Here is a 12,220-nt window from a genome sequence, read left to right as displayed (position 1 = left end):
CCTTACTCTCTCTTCCATTTGTTTCCTTTGCTTCCCACTAACCATGGCTCATTCCATTCCCCATCATGTCAACACACATCACATGCTTAGTATAAATCTCAGAATAATCAGATATAAAATCAGTAAGTCCTGAATAGGGAGTAAGAGATGGGAGAAGAGAGATGTAGAAGGAAGAAGATCAAATCTTGTGCTGGTGGTTAGAGTTCAGAAGATTGGGGGATGGGAGGAGGGGAGCTCAACCAAGGAAAGATAGATTGAAACAGGGAACATAAGGAAACGGCCAGAAAGGGGAAGATTAATGAGGGGAAATGAGTGGGACTAGTCTTCAAATCTCTCCCTGGAAAAAATGGCAATATAGTTAGTATGTAATAAAATGTGTGTTGGTCTTAGAATCTGAAACCTGAGTTCAAATAGGAGCTCTGATTCTTACTAGCCATCTGACTAGGAGCAAGTCCCTTCAGTTCTCTAAGTCTGTTTTCTCATCTATAAAATAGGGATAATAGTACTTGTATAATCTACCTCAAGAGTTACTATTATTTTTATTGTTACTACAAATTTGTTCCTCCACTAGTGGAATTATATTATGGAGGAAGAGTAGTTCTAGAGTACCAAAGTCTTATAGATGCAACTGGAATATAGCAGATATCATATCTTTAAGATGGGTTTTGATTATCTGCCAGTTGAGCATGAGACTGTCAGTCAGTGAGCACTTGTTAAGTACTTCTATGTTTGGTACCCCTGCAAAGAAAAGCAGAAAGGAACTCACTTTCCAATGGGGGGACATCATGTACGTGATGTTGGACATGATATGTATGAGTTACTGAGAAAAGGCAGCAGAGCAAAAGTATGTGTATGGCTCTGGATGATTGGAGGGGAGCCACTATCAGGAGGAATAACTAGAGGGATAACTGAGCTATCCCATCTAAAGTGGGATAATTATCACTTGCAGCACTTTCCCAATACCCCATCAAACAATTTGTACTCAGTCACAACTCATTCTGCACCACCAGGCATCTTGCTGGGAGGAACCAGCAGTGAGAAGAATTCCAATGGGCTTCATGTAGAAGGTGGCACTTAAGCTTTGAAAGAAATTCAAGATTCTAAGAGGCAGAGATGAGAAGGGAATGTATGACAGACATAAGGCTCAGCCTGTGAAAAGGCTTAGAGATCAGAGATGCACTGCTGGGTATGAGGTATCATAATCAGGCCAGTTTGATTGGAAGGTAGCATGCATGAAGAGGAGTAGTGTAGCATAAGCCTGGAATGGTTGGCTAGAGTTGTGGACTTTGCATGACAGAAGAGTTTTTATTTTATTCTAAAGACAACAGGCAGCTACTGGAGATTTTTTGCAATGAGAGCCTGTGGTGAAGCCTGTGCTTTAGCTAGCCCTGTGTCAGTTCTATGGAGAACATAGAGAAGGGAAAGACCAAACAAGAAACTATTGCAAATATGCCAATAATGGAGATAGACCTAAACCAGAGTAATAGCTCTGGAGAGGAAACAGATACAAGAAAACACAAATCATAGATTTAAATCTCTAAAGTTTCCTTTGGAAGTACACTCCCTTCATTTTTCAGATAGAAAACTGAGATCCAGGGTAGCTAAGTGACATGCCCAGAATCACACACCTAGTACATACCAGAGCAAGGATTTGAATCCAAGTTTGTCCTAACTCCAAGTCGGACATTCCTCATCCTATGCTTCTCTGTAGCCGAGCAGAGATCTGGATGAGCTTTCTCCTCCTTCAGGTATGTAAGAAGCAGTGGGCTGGTACAGTGGATAGAGCTCTGAGCCTGGGGCAAGGCAGACCACCTGCATTCAAATCCTTATTAGATGTGTGACCCCAGGCAAGTTACTTTTGCCTACCTCACTTTCCCCAACTATAAAATGGGGATAATAATAACACCTGATTCCTAGGGTTACTGTGAAGGTCAAATGAGATCAGATTTGTAAAATGCTTGGTGCATTGTCTGGCACACAGTAGGCAGTTAATGAAGGTTCATTTCTTCCTACCTACATATCCTTGATCATGTCTCTTATGCCCTATAAATCTAAGCAATAGCACACTACAGAAAACTTATATCAAATCATGTATATTGCCCTTTTTTAAGGAGGTAGAAAGGTTTTTTTTGTCTTCCTCCAGATCTCTTTTATAAACAAGAAATGAGGGCGGGCACAATTACTCAAGATTTCTCTCTACTCCCCAAAACATACATGCCTATCTACATGTTTACATTGCTTATACATTAATACATTAATAAGTGAACATAGATGCATGTCTGCATGCACACATGCCTGAGTGTATATTCATCAACATATATATATATATATACTTGTGCATGTGTATGTGTCGATGTGTATAACATATTTATATTCACATTGCATATATGCATATGCAGAGACATATATGCATATATGTGTGTATACATATATACATATGTGGATGTGTGTGTGTGTATGCACAGACACTCGTATGAACTGAACAAACAATTACACCCAGGCTCTTCCTTCCATCCTCTAGCTCTAAAATCAAGTTAAAGCCTAGGGGTGTAGGGAATTTCCAAAGCAAGAAGGAAGAGGTTGTGGGGAAAGTGGTGTCTGCCCCAGGGAGCCAGCTCCACTAGATCCTCCTTTTGCTCTATGACCTCAATCTCCCGTTAGATCCAGGGAGTCCAAGGAAAGCTTTGCTTCCTTGGATCTCCTCCTAACTCTCCAGAATTCCTTTCCAGTTTGTTTACTCAGAATAGCTCCTGGCATGAGCTCCTGGCACTGTCCATGGTACTCTTGGAAGGCAGAGGCCAGACCTTAACCTCAGGGGTCTTCTAGGAGAAGACTCCTTTGTAAGTCGTCCAGGGGCATGGAGAAGGGCCAGAGAAAGCAAAAGCCCAGCTACTGCTCTGCCCCTTGATCCATAGCAGTATAGCAGGCACCCCGGATCCTAGAGCTGGGTGGGCTTGGACTGGGGGAAGGGATGGAGGAGCTGGCAGATGAAGCAAGGATGAAATATTGATGCCCGCATCCTGGTAAGGCAGAGAACGCCGCCTGTCCATGAATAAAAGATGGGCCGGAGGAGCAGGACGGGCAGCAAATTAATTAATCCAAGAGAGGCTCTCAGCAGCCATTAGAGAAAAAGAAGCAAACAGCTCCCCCCGCTAGACACACACACACACACTCACACACGAGGCGTGCAGGCACCCAGCCCACAGTTTGGGGAGAGAAGGAGGGAGGGATGAGAGGGGAGTGGAGGAGTCAGGGCCAGGACAGCTGGGCGTACAAGAGAAGGGACAAAGCAGCAACAGTGCCCATCCTCAGACCTGGCAGGGAGACAGGGAGCCAGAAGATGCCAATAGCAGAAAGAGCCCAGGAGAATTTGGAGAATTAGGCATAATCAGGCACCCCAGGTTCAAGTCCCAACTATTCCTAACTAGCTTGTATGTCCTTGAGCTATAGCACAAAAGCCGCTTCCAGGCAAGGGCCAGGTCATAAACATCCTTGTTCTTCTGGTCATGCAGTGCATGGCTTTGCACATGGTAGTGCTTAAAAAATGATTATTGCATGCACAACTAAATGAATATCACTTCCTTTGTCTGAACGGCCTTTGTCTGGGCTCTAAAATGAAAGGCCTGGACTAATTGACCTTTAAAGTCCCTTTCCAGGTCTAACATTCTTTAAGGAAGAGAAGAAAAAATAATGGCAGCTGATCAGCTCCAGACTCCTGAGTCCCCTCCAGATTGGGTTTCAGTATCCATCCTATGGGTGTAATTATGTGCCTGTGCACACATATGTGTGTGTGTATGTGTATATATGTATGTATACTATCCACCCTAATAATTCAATGGCAGATGGGGGAGAAGAGGAGAGACTTGGGATTAGGAAGTAGATGAGGGGACCAAAGTTGTCTGGACACTTCTCAGATGGGGAGGGTAACAAAGAAGAGAGACCCCACAGTGATGTGGGAGGTTGGACACAACTGGGGGGGCTACTTAGAAGAATCTAGACAGTGGTGGGGCAAGAGTCTCCAAGGCAGGCACAAAGTAAGTTGGGCAGTCACCCTCCTCCTTCTCCCTTCCAATGGACCAGCCTTCTAATCCTTTTAAGGGAATCAATAAAGAAGCAGTATCAAATGCCCTTTTGGATCATGCCCCCCATCTCCAGCTGTGAGTTCAGGGTGCCCAGATGGCATGAGCTCATATGCCAGCTGCTACTACCTAGCACCCTTGGGAGGCTCTGCCATACAATAGTGCTCTCAGGTTGGCACAAATGAAGTGGCAGTAATGCCATGCCTGGGGTAGCTACCCCAGCTGATGAAAGCACCTGGAGAAAATAGAGAACCAATATTCAAGTCATTTTTCCTTTGGTAGCCCATTAGTAAGATGCCAGGGGCTCCAATGCCACACGCACCTGGCAGAGCCCCTGCTCCGGATGGTGTGGGATCAGCGCAGACTATGAGCTGGCTAAATGCTGTGCAATCAGGGGAGAATGTGGGAGAGGGAGTAGAAGGTCCTTCCCTCCAGCCTGACCTGTGAGTCACAGATGGTAGATCACAACTCAGGGAAAAAAACCAAATGCAGCCCGTCAGTTCCGGGAGCCAAAACAAGACACAGATTGGAAAGTAACAGCCAGACCTGGGCTTTTGACATCTGCTTTTCCCTAATACAAGGAGAATCTGGCCTAGGAAAGCTGAGCATGCAGGCTAAGGGGGAAGAGTGAACTCTCATCTCTGTCAGAATCATAGGGCTGATGCATCTCAACCAGTTGTGGTGAACTGAGCCACCACTGCAACATCTGATTTTTCCAGTTCAAGAGTCACCTCCTCCCAAAAGCCTTCCCTGATATGCCAGTTTCAAACATCTCTTCTCTCACCAAATTCCTTGAGTTCTGATTGCCTGCACTGAATGCTGAGATGTACATACCACCAGTGGCAACTCGGGCACATCCTTCTTATGTTGATCTGGGGAAGACTCTTGTCCATCTGTTTGGGCCCCTCATGCAACTGCATAGAGAGATCCTTGTGTCTTATGTCATCTCTCTTTCTGCCTTCCTCAGCTCCCTCCCCTCTCCTCCCTTACCTTTCTCCATTCTTCTCTCCTCCCCTTCCTTTCTTTCCCCTCCTCTTCCCTCCTTCCCCTCTTCTTCTCTCTTCTTCCCTCCCTTCCCTTTCTCTCCCCTCCCCTCTTTTCCTTTCCTCTTCTCCTCTCCCTTTCCTTTCCCTCCCCTCCTTTCCCATCCTCTCTGCCCTCTTTTCTCCCCTTTTCCCCCTCCCTCCCCTTTATTCTTTCCTTCCTCTTTTCCTCTTCCCTTCCCTTCCTCCTCTCCCCTTGCCTTCTCTCCCCTCTTGTCCTCTCCTTTCCCCTCCTTTCCTCTCCTCCCCTCTCCTCCCCTCCCCTTCCTTTCTCTTCTCCCCTTTTCTCCTCTCCCTTCCTCTCCTCTGCTTTGCCCTCCCCTCCCCTTCACTTTTTCCCTCTCCTCCATCTTTCCCCTCCCTTCCTCCTCTCCCCTCCTCTCCTTCTCTGCCATCCCCCTTCTCCTCCTCCTCTCCCCTTCCCTCCTCTTCTCTCTTTTCCTCTCTCTCCCTCCCTCTCTTTCCCTGACAGTACATATAGCCTAGGCTGATCCCATGATAGGACACCAGGTTCGGAGCATTTAGAAGGCACCTTATATGGCATCTGGTCCCAAGCTCACATTTTGCCGGTGAGAAGGCTGCTCCCTATGGCCTGACATGTCCAGTGTCACAAACATAGGAAATCATAGACCCAAGATTCAGCCTAACTCCTCTGCCTCCAAATGGCTTAATGAGTTTGCAGGAATGACTGACAATCATCATTGCTAACATTTATCTAGCCTTGAAGGCTTGCAAAGTCCTTTATGTATATTGTCTCATTTGATCCTCACAATCCTGTGAGACAGACACTATAATCATTCCCATTTTAAAGATAAGAAAAGTGAGGGTCAGAAAGCCTAAAATACAAGTGTATAGAATCATACAGACAGTAATTGCCTAGGATAGAATTTGATTCAAATCCTTCTTGACTCCCAACCAGTGTTCTCCTCAAAGCTAACCAATGGCACTGTCTCCTCCTCTGAATCGACCTGGGATCACCCTCAGTGTTCTTTCCCTTGCTCTGGCTTCTTCTTCATCTTCATCAACAATAATATTGACTGATCCCTTACTATCTGCACTGTATAAGACCATTAGCCATGGAAGATTGGCCACGCCAACTCCTCTGTGTCTTCCTTTCCTCATCTCTAGAATGACAAGGTAGAAATAGATGGTATCTAAGGGGCAGCTAGGAGGCACAATGTATAGAGCACCGGCCTTGGAGTCAGGAGGACCTGAGTTCAAATTCAGACTTAGACACTTATTAGCTATGTGATCCTGGGCAAGTCATTTAACCCTGATTGCGAAAAAAAAATAAAAAGATGATTTCTAGTCCTTTCCATTATTTACTCCTATAAGCCCATAAACTTTCCACTTTTCACCTGCTCCCAATCCCTTTTCTGAGAAAGAGAGAATAGAGAATAGAGAGTCCAGTAAGATTCAGGCAGAGCTGAGTGGCTAAGAGCAGCCCCTGAATGAAAAAGAGCTGCCTACAGTTGAGCACCAAGGATCTTTAAGAGAAGTAGGAACAATACAGGATTTGGGGGGGAAAGAGATATTAATGCAGTATGACTGGGGGAGAGGGAGGAGCCATGTTGATAATCAAGAGACAGTACATAAGATCAGACCCCATTTAGGGGACTAAGATTGGGAAGGGAGTGGAGAAGCTCCTATCTCTATGGTCCCCTTGTATCCAACTCATTACCCTATCAATAACCCAAGGCCCCTGTTTTCTGGATCCCATCCTGCTGTCTCCAGGCTCTACCAGCCAGACATAGATAGGGGTAATAAAAAAGTACTTTGAATTTAGAGCAAGAAAATTTAAGTTGGAGTGCCAGATCTTTGGTTATCTTCCAACTTAACTTTTCTGAGCTTCAGTATCCTCATCTCTAAAATGGGGATGATAATATTCACACACCTGCCTACAGAAGTGGTCTGTCATAGTAATAAGAGCTTTGAATTTGGAGTAAAGAGTCAATCTATTAATACACATTTATTAAACACCTACTATGTGTCACCACTGCCCTAAGAGCTAAATATAAATTCTAATATAGCCTTTAAAGCTTGCAAGGCATTTTATTAAGTTACCTCATTTGACCTTCATAACAACATTTAGATATTGGTGCTATTATTCTTATTTTAGAGAGGTAATCGAAGCAGATGGAGGCTAATGTCTTGCCTAGAGTCACTCTTCAAATAAGCATCTGCCACAAGATTTGAACTCAGGCCTTCCTGATTGCATGTCCAGCACTCTGCCTACTGTAATAAAGTCCCTACTCCTGGCTTATTTCTTCAGTAGCTATGTGAACTTAAGCACTTCTGTTTGAGCCTCACCTTCAGCATTTCCAAAATAAGGTATGGTTTGGACAGAATGACTTCTGAGGCTTCTTCCAACCCTGAGATTCTTTTTGATCCTGTGACTACCTGATCTCTAAGATCTCTCCAGCTCTGACATTCTGTGACATCTCCCAGGGTTGTTCGGAGAAAACTACTGCATAAATTCTAAGATGTTGTAGAGACGTGAGCTCCTATTTCCTTGAAGAAGCAGTCCCATCAGCCCAGGCTTCAGGAATCTGAGAAAAGGAACAGAATCCTGAGCCTACTATTCCTGCAACAACACTCCCACCTTCTGGTCATTTGAGAAATAACCAACATTTATTTCTACTTAGCATTAAGTCTGTGCAGGTCAGGTTTTCCCTCTCCTTCCTTCAGCATCACCAACACCCTGACACTTCAACATGATGTAGGTTGGATATCAGGAAAATTTTCCTAACCCTGAGAAAGAAGGAAACAAGGGAATGTATGAGTGAGAGAGATAGTGGGTATGGAAAAGACATAAACATCTACTAGGAAATCTGAAGAAAGAGTTTAGATTGAAGGCAGCAATCTTCTTTTTTTTTTTATTAAAGGTTTTTCTTTTCAAAAATATGCATGGATAATTTTTTTTAACGTTGACCCTTGCAAAATCTTGTGTTCCAAATTCCCCCTTCCTTTCTCCCACTCCCTTCTCTAGATGGCAACTAATCCAATATATGTTAAACACATTAAAATATATGTTAAATCCAATATATGTATACACATTTATACAATTATTTTGCTGCACAAGAAAAATCAATTCAAAAAGGAAAAAAATGAGAAAGAAAGCAAACAATAACAAAAAGAGTGAAATGCTATGTTGGGACCCACACTGTGTTCCCACTGTTCTCTCTCTGAGTGTAGATGACTCTCTTCATCACTGCACAACTGGAACTGGTTTGAATCATCTCAGTGTTGGAGAAAGCCAAGTCCATCAGAATTGATTGTCACATAATCTTCTTATTGCCAGGTGCAATGATCTCCTGGTTCTATTACTTCACTTAGTATCAGTTCATGTAAGTCTCTCCAGGTCTCTAAAATCATCCTCCTGATCATTTCTTACACAACAATAATATTCCATTACATTCCTATACCTTAACTTATACCATTCTCCAACTGATGGGCATCCACTCATTTCCAGTCTCCTGAAGGCAGCCAATCTTCAAGGAAAAGTTCACACAAGAGTTGGGGGTACAAAGAGAGAGAAAGAATGAGCCAAGGAAGCATCTCCATGGCAATCATACCAGACATGGAAAGTTGAAGATTTCTGAGATATAAAAACTGTGGTCTTTCCCCAAAGATAGTGCCAAAGATGAAGGAAGTGCCTTCCCAAGACAGAAGCCAAGATAAAAGTCTTGAGGGTCAGAAGGGCAGTGTTGAAGGGTGTACACAGTCACAAAAGACTAAAAATTTAAGATTCCTCTACCTTTGAGCAACTCAATACATTTCTGGTTCTTTGCCTTTACTGTGCCATTTTGGCTCCACCAACTCAACACATTTCAACTGGGAAAAGTGCCCATTAGAGCCAAGACAAGCCTGGTCACTCTGTTCTTATCAAGTTTCCTCTGACCAAAGCCTGTAATGAAGAAGATTAAGGATCACAATACTCTTTTTTCCTGAGGCAATTGGGGTTAAATGACTTGCCCAGGGTCACACAGCTAAGAAGTGTTAAGTGTCTGAGACCAGATTTGAAATCAGGTCCTCCTGACTTCAGGGCTGGTGCTCTATCCACTGTGCATCTAGCTGCCTCTATCACAATACTCTTGATGTCAAAGTCAACAAGCATCAGATCAAGTGGGCCATGAAGGAGTTGGGCCACATCAGCATGAGCAGGATCAATACCACAATACAACCTGATTGAAGGAAGAAGACCCCCTCCCCTCAAACTTGCCCCAGATTATGATGCTTTGGGTGATGACAAAAAGATTAGAATTTTCTCAAGTATGTTCCTGTTTTCTCCTGTTTAAAAAAAGAAATACATGGTGACTACAGCCTTTCCTATAGCCGTAGGATCCTAGCTGACAAGCTGGAAGGGGCCTTTGAGGGCATCTAGACTACCATCTCATTTTGCAGATGAAGATACTAAGCCAAGTGATTTGTTTAAGGTCACACAGTAGTAAACACTCACACACACATATCTAAATTTTTATTCTAACATGGAATTCCACCAATTTTTGCTAGCTTGCTCATATGTTTCTTAGAACCATTCATTCACATGGACATGTATAACTAGCTTCCTTTCACACCTGCGTATACACAAATAGAATCCTGCATTAGTATATGCAATTACCTAGCCTGTCCCCTCACACTTGTATATACATGGAGCCTATGTATATACACCGCCCCCCAACACTTCTCAAAGGAATAATGCCTCCTTTAGTAGCCCTCTAATACCTAAGAGCTGTAGTTTGTGATGGTCTGGAGCTTTGGAATCTCTGTACCTATTGGCATTAAACTTGGAGCCCTTCCCATGGGACTTCCCTAACTTAAGCACTGTGGGAATATACTTTGGAATTGGCCTCCATCCCAGAAATCACATGAGCTCAGGTTTGGTCTGAGCTTCATAGGCTCGTAGAATGTCACCAATAGATGGGTTATCTAAGTCATTCCCTTCATTTGACAGGTGAGGAAACTGGTGTGTCTAGGTTACTAGGGAGACAACTGATAAGTTGAATAAGTGCCCTCTAGAACACTTGAGGAGATTATAGAATGTAATGGGAGGTAATAGAGACAATGAGATATTAAGAATCTGCCCCCCCACCCAGAAGTAGAAAACAAGTTTATATCTTGGCAAAGGTGTGCCCCTTTCAGATCAGGAATCTAGACAAGTTTACATGTAGTAAAAGTATTTCTTTTCAGATTATGAGTGGATCATTTTGTATCTTGTAAAGGTCAAGGTCAAGAGATCTTGAATGGCTCGTACCTTGAGTTACCCATGTGCAGATTAAAGAATATGAAACTTCATATCTTATAAAAAGGGTAAAGTAGTATATTTCCTTGTTCTCTCAGAAGATATCAGGAAGTTGCTACATCAACTAGATGGAATTATCCAATGGTTGGATAAAGGATCAGTCACAAAAGCGAGCTAGCCAGCTCTATGCTGGAGTAATCATTCTTGTTAATTCAAGGAGTCATCTCTGGCAGTTGATTAAAGTGATAGTAGCAAAGAAGGAAAACCTCAGCTCTTGAGACAGAATTCCTCTTCACCTTTTCCCTTGCTTCTCTTCCACAGTGTAGTAGACGTGAGGGAATGGCCGCTTTCCTGTCCACCCTTCCAGGAATGGAATTCTTCCAGCACAACATCCTGTAGGAAATAGAAGGAACATCTCCACTGAGGTCCAAACAGTTCAGTCACACACACCTGATTTATGACTAGAACCCAGCTTAGATCTCATGACTTACAGTTCATTTTTCTTTCTACTATATCATGCTATCCCTGGAGATCTGTAAAGATGGCACTATCAGGGACCATGAGGTATCCTGACCATGACTAAGCATCATTCACCAGTTTCCTCCCCACCAGTATTCCCAGGGAAAGATCTCAGAGTAGTTGGGGGATTGTCTCTAAGGGAAGTCTTTGAACATGTTTGAAAATCTGTGAAATTTGTCTCTGGGCCACCAACTTTCCAATTCAGTGTCCTTAGCCCCCATTTTCTCACCCTGGACCATCCTCTTCCACCAAAAAAACCTAAAATCCATTTTCACTAAGATGCCATTCACTACAGTACATGGCAAGATGATAATGGACAGTAGAGAGAGAGAACTACCCATCTCTTAGCTCTCTACTAAGAAAAATAATCTTCAGATGAGGAATGTTAGAACCAAAATGATTAATTAGGAAGTGAAACATAAGATAAATGAAGAGGTAGTAACAGCATACCTTACTTCCCTCAATGAGTTTAAGTCACCCAGAGCCAGATCAACTACATTCCCAGGAACTTAAGAGTTTCTAGATATGTGTTCTGAGTATTCATCAGTGAGCTTTGAAAATATCCTGGGAAGAGGAGAAATTATAATATAGGACTAAAGATGGACAATTACCAATCCAACTTTCAGCAAAACAATACTTTCTTAAAACCAAATGCTAGTGAGTTTAACTTAAAATCTTTGAGGAATTCTATAATAGATTATTTAAGATGTGTTTTGTAGACCTAGAGAGAGGAAAACTGTGATTACTGACAGCTAGAATAAGTTCAAGAACAACTCATTATAGACTAATTTTATTACCATTTTTAGTGGCTAAGGCTAAGCTAGTTGACCAATAACACCCACAGACACAATATATCTGGATTTCAGTAAAGCATTTGACAAAACATTATGACTGAGGACTGGTCCTAGAGGGGAGCAATTTATGAATTAATGTAACATTAATGTTACAGAGATCTCTGTAGTGGAGTACCATAGGCATCTGCCCTTAGCATCCTTAGTGACTTACATTAAGCTATAGATGAAGGGCAACTAGGTGATACAGTGAACAGAACACCAGCCCTGAAGTCAGGAGAACCTGAGTTCAAATCTGGTCTCAGACACTTAATACTTCCTAGATGTGTGATCCTGGACAAGTCACTGAAACTCAATTATCTCAGCAAAAGAAAAAAAAAGATATAGGTGACATGTTTGTCAAATTTGCAGATGACACAAAGCTAGGAAATATAACTAGCACATTTAATGAGAGAATCACACAAAATATTGATAGAATAGAACAATAAGCAACATCTAACATAATTAATTTTAATAGTTCTAAATGTAAATTCCTACATCAACTAC

At 42.8% G+C, this 12,220-nt stretch overlaps 1 long non-coding RNA gene across 1 annotated transcript in view; it reads right to left on the bottom strand.

Annotated features, from left to right (window-relative positions):
• Positions 1-5,559: 5,559 nt before the first annotated feature.
• Positions 5,560-12,220, bottom strand: part of LOC141562392 (uncharacterized) — a 52,808-nt gene continuing 46,147 nt past the window's right edge. Inside the window, exon 3 of the long non-coding RNA XR_012488198.1 lies at positions 5,560-10,757. This is a non-coding gene — a long non-coding RNA (uncharacterized LOC141562392). The remainder of the gene's footprint in view (positions 10,758-12,220) is intronic.

The sequence above is a fragment of the Sminthopsis crassicaudata genome, chromosome 3 (genome assembly GCF_048593235.1).
Source record: "Sminthopsis crassicaudata isolate SCR6 chromosome 3, ASM4859323v1, whole genome shotgun sequence".
NCBI classification, from domain to species: Eukaryota; Metazoa; Chordata; class Mammalia; order Dasyuromorphia; family Dasyuridae; genus Sminthopsis; species Sminthopsis crassicaudata.
This window is presented reverse-complemented; position numbering and strand designations above follow the sequence as displayed.